This window comes from Sorex araneus, chromosome 5 (assembly GCF_027595985.1).
Source record: "Sorex araneus isolate mSorAra2 chromosome 5, mSorAra2.pri, whole genome shotgun sequence".
NCBI lineage: Eukaryota > Metazoa > Chordata > Mammalia > Eulipotyphla > Soricidae > Sorex > Sorex araneus.
The window spans coordinates 10,622,285-10,631,170 of record NC_073306.1 but is presented as its reverse complement, the minus strand read 5'-3'; positions in this window follow the sequence as shown (position 1 = coordinate 10,631,170).

The window sequence follows — 8,886 nt, the reverse complement described above, 5'->3', positions numbered from 1 at the left end:
GTCAATGTTACTCAGATAGATTTTTAAAAAAAAATTTTAATTTTTATTGATTCACCATGAGATAGTTACAAGCTTCCATGATTGGGTTACAATCTCACAATGATCAAACACCCATCCCTCCACCAGTGCACATTCCCCACCACCAGTATCCCAGGTGTACCCCCCCTTTTCTACCCTCCCCCTGCCTCTAAGACAGACAATATTCCCCATACTCTCTCTCTACTTTTCGGCATTATAACTTGCAACACAGACACTGAAAAGTCATCATGTAGTCATCAGGGAGATGCAAATCAAAACTCAGATTTCTAGATTAAATACTAGGCTTATCACAAGGGAAGCTGTCTTTTTTTTTCTTTTTGGGTCACACCCAGCCATGTACAGGGGTTACTCCTGGTTCATGCACTCAGGAATTACTCCTGGCAGTGCTCGGGGGACTTGAATGGAATGCTGGGAATTGAACCCGATTTGGTTGCGTGCAAGGCAAATGCCCTACCTGCTGTGCTATCGCTCCAGCAATGGAGCTGTCTTTTTACTTTAAAAATGAACACACTCACACTAAAACTCAGGGAAATACAAAGAAGCCAGAATAGCACTGTCACTATCATCCTATTGCTCATTGATTTGCTTGAGCGGGCACCAGTAACGTCTCCATTGTGAAACTTATTGTTACTGTTTTTGGCATATCGAATATGCCATGGAGAGCTTGCCAGGCTCTGCTGTGTGGGCGAGATACTCTTGGTATCTTGCCGAGCTCTCGGAGAGGGATGGAGGAATAAAACCCAGGTCGGCAGCATGCAAGGCAAATGCCCTATCCACTGTGGAGCCTTTTATACCACTGTGCTAGCCTTTTACAAGTGACAAAAGAAATAGATAAATTGGGCCTTTTCAAAGAGCTTTTGTGTTTCAAGAAACAACATCAAGAAACTGAAAAGTCAACCCAGGGAATAGGAGAAAAAAACACATTTTTGTTTTGTTTTGTTTTGGGGGTCACATTAGGTGATGCTCAGGAGTTACTCCTGACTCCGCACTCAGGAATTATTCCTGGAGGTGTCTGTGGACTATGTGAGATGCTGGGATTAAACCCACGTTGGCCACATGCAAAGCAAGTATCCTACCTGCTGTACTATCACTCTGGCCCCCTAGAGTTAGATAAGCATATTTAAAATCAGTAAAATGACCACTCACTTAAAGAGGAGAGGGACCTGGAGATGTGGCTCAAGACCAGGCCAGAGTCCAGGTCTTGCATGCATGAGGCCCTAAGTTCAGTCCTTGGCACAGACTCAGAGTCCAGTGTGATTTCCGACTTTGCGGGGTATGGCATCAAAGTGTGTGATCCTTAGCCATGACAGCAATCACCAAACAAACGAAAAGGGGGTATGGGGCTTGCGTACACATCTTTCCTGAGCAGATACAAATGGCCAGTAGATGCATGAAAAGATGTTCCACAAAATGAACCATAGGGCACTGCAAGTGGAAAAATAAAAAAGAGAATACCTTCTACCTTACTGGGTGGCTAAAATACAAGCAACATATACAAACAGGCGCGTGTGAGGATATGGGGAAATTAGTCTTCTACAAATATTGTTAATAAGAATGGGAAATCATCCATCTGATTTTAAAAAACAACTTAACAAGGCGAGATAGATAATAAGGACATTAAGGTGCTTGTCCTGGGCAAGGCCAGTCCTACTTCCATCCTTGCCACTGCATATAGTCCTCTGAGCACCACCAAGAGTATTCCCTGAGCACTGCCACATGTGGTCCAATGCCCTCACTTCCCCCTGAACAGTCAACTTGATGATATGTACATCTGTCTCACGTAAACTATTATTAGAAATAACTAATTAGAAATAAGTAATAACTATTATTAGAAATAACTAAAAATTCAGAGATGACCGCTGGACTAGAGCTGCTACCGAGTGGACTCCACGGGATGTCAAAAGACCACGTGGCCACCCACCAACAAGGATGGTCAGACTTCTTCATCAAAACCCTGAATGAATGAATGGTTTGAGGTTCTTCCTGTTCCTGGAGCGAGCAGATATCATTGGGCTATACTAGCATTCGACAGGGACGAATGGAGATGTTACTGGCGCCCGCTTGAGCAAATTGAAGATCAGTGGGATGACAAGTGATACAAGTGAACTAAAAATGCAATGCACTGAAGACCAAATGACTAGTCAAAACTTTCCTTTCCTTCATTGTGCAGGAGATTTATCTTACACCTAATCTTTATTTCAGATAGATCACTTTTGACAAGGTTCCTTTGGCAAAGAAGAATTCAAAAGAATTCAGTTTTTTCTTTTCTGAAATGTTGTCCCTTCTGTTGTTTCCCCCTCACAACCACTTGCTCTCCCCTTTGTCCTTTATGCAATCCATCCCCTATTTGCTAGCTTAGATTTCACCGTTAACTTTCAGAATTCCTCAACAATCCCTTACACTATTTCCTACCATTGATCTGGAAAAAACCCGAGCTATGATTTAATCTAAGATCAACTCTGTGTCCACACCAGGAAGCGAGCTTCTCTTCCCTGGCATTCCCATTTCCCCCCTTCCCAATCCCATCCCTCACTTAAAAGCTGAATATGCCGAGGGAAAATGCACAATGTCATCACTTTATGAAGCCCATTACTTCACTAATCTACTTCCCTGTATTGGAGACAACCGTTTATTTTCCTTCTCACCCTTCAATTTCCAATGGCCCAGGCCTTCCAACACTCCCTCCCCTGCTGCTAGTTCTGAAGCAACTATTTTCAGTGAGATCTCCAGGCACTTTCCTTTCCTGTAGTATATCCATCACAGACTCCTAGAAACTTCTTGCAACTCAGTCTTCAGATCTCTGTTTCATTCCTCACTCGGTGGACCCACTATCCCCGAGCTCCACCAAGGCTCCTTCTCTTGGCACACAGCCCGTCGTCTCCTTTTTTACCTCTATGACATTTAGCTTCTGTGGAAACCACTCTTTTCCATATTAGATTTGTGCAGACTATTGAATTATTTTCTAGAGCATACGAAGGTGCTCTAGAAAAACAGCCTCTGTAATTTCTGCCTTATACTTCTGTTTCGATTTGCAGGCACATTTTTCTATCTGTAACTCATTTTCTATAATCATGACATCCATTTATCTGATTCATCCCCATCCCCATCCAAACCCCCGATTCTGCTTTGAATTCACTTTATTCAAGTTTTTGTCCTTATCTCTTACTCTGGCCCATGATCAGTGATGTCCACGTTGTTCAAAGTTGTGCTCAGCGCTTAGTTCTTATATTATTTGAATAAAAGCAAGACAAACACATGAGCCACAATTGGCGAGGTTTTTTTTTTTTAACCTTCCTTGTACACCTTATTACTGCTTCATAAGGACCACTTTCTCTCTCATCCACCACTCCCATCCCCCACCCCAATCAATCCATACCTTGTCTCTGGACTCTGATAATTTTTCAACTTCCATTCATACTAATCACTACTGGTGGGCTCTATAGTGCTGGCCTCAAATCTGTAAGTTCCACAGATGAATATAACTAAAAGTTTTGCCTTTTTAAAAAAATTGCCAACTCTATGTCGGTGGTTCTATGTCTAAATAGAGAACCATTCAGTGTGATGGGCAGGCAAGCGTTTTTGAATGCTCCAAATCTTTCAAACTGTAGGAAGTTGCTCCACTCCTTTTTTTTAAAAAAAAAATCCAAGGTCATAGCTATAGACTGAAATGTATTCAACCCACCATCAATTCACATGTTGAAGCCATCATCCCCAGTGGCATGGTATTTGACATGGGACATTTGGGAGATAATTAAGCTTAGAGGTTGGGGTCTTCACAATATCATTTGTGCCTTATATGAAGAAACATTAGAGCTCTCTCCTGACTCTTCCTCAATTTCCCTCACACACCTAGGACTGGCCATGTGGTCAAGAAAGGGAACATCTATTACTTAGGGAGAGTCTTCACCAGACAACAGTTCATATGGCAGGATGATTTTGGATTTCCAGTCTTCAGAACCAAGAAAGACTGTTCAAGTCACCTAGTCTACAATATTTTATTATGATTTGTAATGCTGTTTAAGTGACCTAGTCTATAATACTTTGTTATGGCAACCCAAGACAGCAAATACTGTAACCGTATGGCTCCAAGAAACCAAGGTCTAATGGCGAAAAGATGTGATAGTTTTTGTCTTGCCTTAATTCACAGCTGAACTTGGACTGTGTATCAATTTGCAGTGGCTACAGCCAATTTATTGCTATAGCCAATTTATTGCTGTGCTCTCTCTGGAAAAATCAGCAGAAGCCAGATGCATAGCAGTAAGGTCCTTCAAAGATACTGTTTGAGACTGGAAAGATGCTAAATGTGACATTGTCACCACCCTTTGTACGCATCCTATTCAACACTGTCATATAAGCACTCTGCATGGCCGTGTCTATATTATGTTTGATGAATATTGATGGAATCAATGTGTGAATCAAAGTCATATATTTGGTTATTAAGTAAGCTATAACCATGTTTTAAAGATTTACTTCTTAAATGCTATCATTTAAAAATGAGGATGGGTTTCTGTCCTTTCTTGATGACCCAGTTAACTTGATGTTGTGTAAACAAAGTTTCTGGAGCTTCTAGTGCAAACAAAGTCACATTTAGATAAATATTTCTTGCTGCTACTAGCCATTTGTAAAATAGTACCTTTGTTTACGCTAGAAGTTAATGCTCAAAAACATTTGGTAAGTGAGTGCTACTGTAAACTTTCATGAAAATGCTGTGGAATTGCAATTTGGGGGAAACAGTGCCAGGTGGGTAGTTATAACTCATGTTCAGAATTCGCCAATTTTTCAGTAATAATTATAGGTTCTGTAGAAGATAGGAAGAGTGAATTGGTTTCATTGTGGCCAAATCTGGATTCTGCTCAAGTCTTGAAATAAATCAATATCTCAAATTATTGCCAAATACATGCATTTTCTCACTTAATCTTCCACCATTTCTCTGGAGTATATATTATTGCTCCAGTAGATATTAACAACAACTACACAATACTGATGTACTAGCACTGTAGCACTGTCGTCCAGTTGTTCATCGATTTGCTCGAGCAGGCACCAGTAACGTCTCCATTGTGAGTCTTGTTGTTACTGTTTTTGGCATATCGAATACGCCACGGGGAGCTTGCCAGGCTCTGCCGTGCGGGTGGGATACTCTCGGTAGCTTGCCAGGCTCTCCAAGAGGGATGGAGGAATCAAACCTGGGTTGGCTGCATGCAAGGCAAATGCCCTACCCACTGTGCTATTGCTCCAGTCCACTGATATACTTGGGTAAACAAAATCCTGGCAGTGTCTACTTAACCGAAGAGCTCTGTATATCCTTGTGTGGAGAAGGCTGTCATCTTTAAGAAAAATGCTGTTGTTCTAAGTTCCCGTGTAGAACAGGTGGCTGTGTGTTTATGCCAGTCCTCCCAAGCAGCTGAGACCTGGGAGGTCTCTGGGTCCCAGAGGTAGACCCAGAGTACCAGACCATACCAGACCGTGTTCTCCCAGCTCTGGAAATGTCCCTGACTTTGAGTGTTTGCCATTCTGCTCTATATCAAGTGGTTTGGAAGCAGGGCCAGAGAAATAGTGCAACGAAGAGGACTTTTGCCTTGCACACACTGACCTGGGTTCGATCCCCCGCATCCCAAATGGTTCCCTGAGCACTCCCAGGAGTAATTCCTGAGCGCAGAGATCTGAGCGTCGCTGGGGGTGATCCAGAAACAAAACAAAACAAAAAAAAGATTTGAAAATTGTGATGATAGCAAAACGATTCAAGGTTCTCACTTGAGAATAGCTGAATTGAATTGTAGGTGTTACAAGTTTGCTAAAGTAGCAATGTCGTGCATTTGAAGTCAGCCATTCTGGGCCCAAAGATTAACATAAAATCACTTTTAAACAGGGCTACAGGTAAATATATCATTTCTTTAGAAGTTGTCATTCCCTTTGACATTTGAATATATTAATTAATACAAGAAGGTTATGTACCTGAAATAACCATGTGAATCATACTTGCTAACATGATTATACCCTGCATGTGAAAATTAGTTTGACCTTTTCATAGAAAGAACGTACTTATAGTATTACTATTGTTCTATGGCACATCACAATTTTTTTCCAACATTGAAAGAGAGGATGGCAGATAAAACCAGGTAATTCACATTGTATTGATGTCTATGTGACTTTCAAGACTTCCTCCTTCCCTTCCTCATGACCTCCCTCCCTCCCTCCCATTCTTCCTTCCTTCCTTCCTCCCTTCCTCCCTTCCTCCCTTCCTTCCTTCCTCCCTCCCTCCCTCCCTCCCTCCCTTCCTTCCTTCCTTCCTTCCTTCCTTCCTTCCTTCCTTCCTTCCTTCCTTCCTTCCTTCCTTCCTTCCTTCCTTCCTTCCTTCCTATACGCTTGGATTATATGATTTTTTTATGTGCAGGCTTTATTAGATTTTGATATAAATGTCACTTATTTTGAAAAGTTTCTTTAAAATTATCACTTCCTTCCTTCCTTATTTCCCTTTCCTTCCTTCCTTCAAAGTGAATGCAACAATTTATTGTCTCAATGATAATGCACAGGAATTTCCTTTTCTCCATGTCTATGCCAACATATAATTTCTTATCTTTTAGATTGTATCTCCACATCTAAGAGAGATGAGGGAATATCTGATGGTGATATTGATTTGTATTTCCCTGATGATTAGTAAGGTTGAGCACTCTTATATACCTGCTCTCCACCTGTTTATCTTTAAGAAAAAGAAATGTATTCAGGACTTATGCACATTTGAAAGTTGGGGTGTGTGTGTGTGTGTGTGTGTTTTCTTATTGAGTTGTATGAAATACATTCCACATACATTTTATGTATTAGCTGTTTATTAGATATACAATTTGCAAATATATTTTCATCTTCTATAGGGTTGCCTTTTCATTTTGAGATCATTTTCTTTACTGAGAACATTTTCTCCTAAAAGCAATTCTTTCTTTTGTTGTTAAGCTATTGTTGGTGTACAAAATCATATTAATTTCAAGCATACAACATAACTATTCAATCACTGTACATATTGCCAAATGATCACAACAATAAGTGTAATTAGTATATTGAATCATAAATGTACATTTTGATGAGTTTTCCTTTTTATTGCATTTGAGGTAACTTGATAACTTACAGTTTTGTGTAGGATGACTATACTCATGACTATCAGTTCTCCAAACCCTTCACCGTTGTTTTTATGCCATTTGTGGTTTGACTTTTCTTTTCCACCACTTACACTTATTTGTTGTTTCAGTTTGTTTTTTTTCAAAATATTCTTAGGTCATACACAGTGATACTCAGGGATTACTTCTAGTTCTGCATTCAAAGATCACTTGCTCCTGGAAGTGCTCAATAATGGTTTGGAATTTAAAAAATACCTTTTAATGTTTCTATAAATAATATAATAGGTTTTGCTTTTAAGGCATTTCTCATGATTACTTATTTGAATATATATCATGTTGAATTCTTAGATTCTAAATTTATAAGCTTGGTTTATATGATTTTTTTATGTGCAGGCTTTATTAGATTTTGATATAAATGTCACTTATTTTGAAAAGTTTCTTTAAAATTATCACTTCTTTTTACAAATTTAAATAATATAGACACCTAATATTAAACTATTTCAATTTAATTTGAATATTTTAATTTAAAATATTTAAAAGTGTCTCTTAATTCTAATTACTTAATTAAATAAAATTAATAAACTGTTTTTAGGTATTTAAAATTTTTTTAAATTTATTATTTCAATAATTTATTGTTTGAATCTAAATATTTTAACATTTAACAATTACCTAATATTTTAAGATTTGGCAAAATTCTCTTGAGAAAATCATCTTGGCTTGATAATTCCTTGGGAGATGGGAAGTAGTCATTTTAATCCATTTATTCTCTTTGGGCATTTTACATCCTCTAGAAATAATTCTGCTTAATTATATTTTCTACTAATATTTTTTATCACAGTTTTTCAAATGTATTATCACTCAGTAGTGGGTATATTCTCAATGGGGATAATTTTTACTTGTATTTAAATGGATTTTTGTCCTTTGAATCTCTACCCTTTCAACAAAATCTTAATTTAAATTATTTTTTTAAATAATAGAGGAAGCAGACCTGATGAAAATGGTCAGATATGTGATAGACTAACATAGTTCTTAGGACTTTGCTCTTTAAAAGTTATTATTTTTATTGTATATATTTGATAATTTAACCATTATTTTAGATTTTAACTTTTATGCAAAAGACAAAAACAGCTTTTGGATTTTTAAATAAAATTGCAATAGTTTTTAGTTTCTATTTAGTTTATTAAATTTTCTTTCTAAACTTTATCTTCATGATGATGCTTTTCTTGCATTTTTGACTTGAAATTTATTTTATTAAGATGATTCTGTGTCATGTGAGCTAAATCTGTTGTATGATTACTTATGAGCAATAATTAATAGCACATGTCTTCTTTTCCTATTCTGCATCCTATCCATGAGCATTTCACGCTGAAAATTTAAGTTCTCAGAGTTTTCTTTTGCATTGTTACACATAGTTCTATTGCCTGTGTGCCAACCTTAAATGTCATTTGCAAACTCAGCAATAACAAAAGAATCAGTGAACTTGCTCAAAATGCCATCACTTCTTTTTCTTTTCTGATGACTTGTGATGTGTCATTCTTATACTTTCCAAGTGTATAGCACCCTCCAGATGTAACAGTCTTTGTTTATTTTAATTAATTTATTTATTTATTGGACTGGAGCGAAAGCACAGTGGGTAGGGGGTTTGCCTTGCACGAAGCTGACCTGGGTTCGATTCCTCTGTCCCTCTTGGAGTGTCTGGCAAGCTACCGAGAGTATCCAACCCACACGGCAGAGCCTGGCA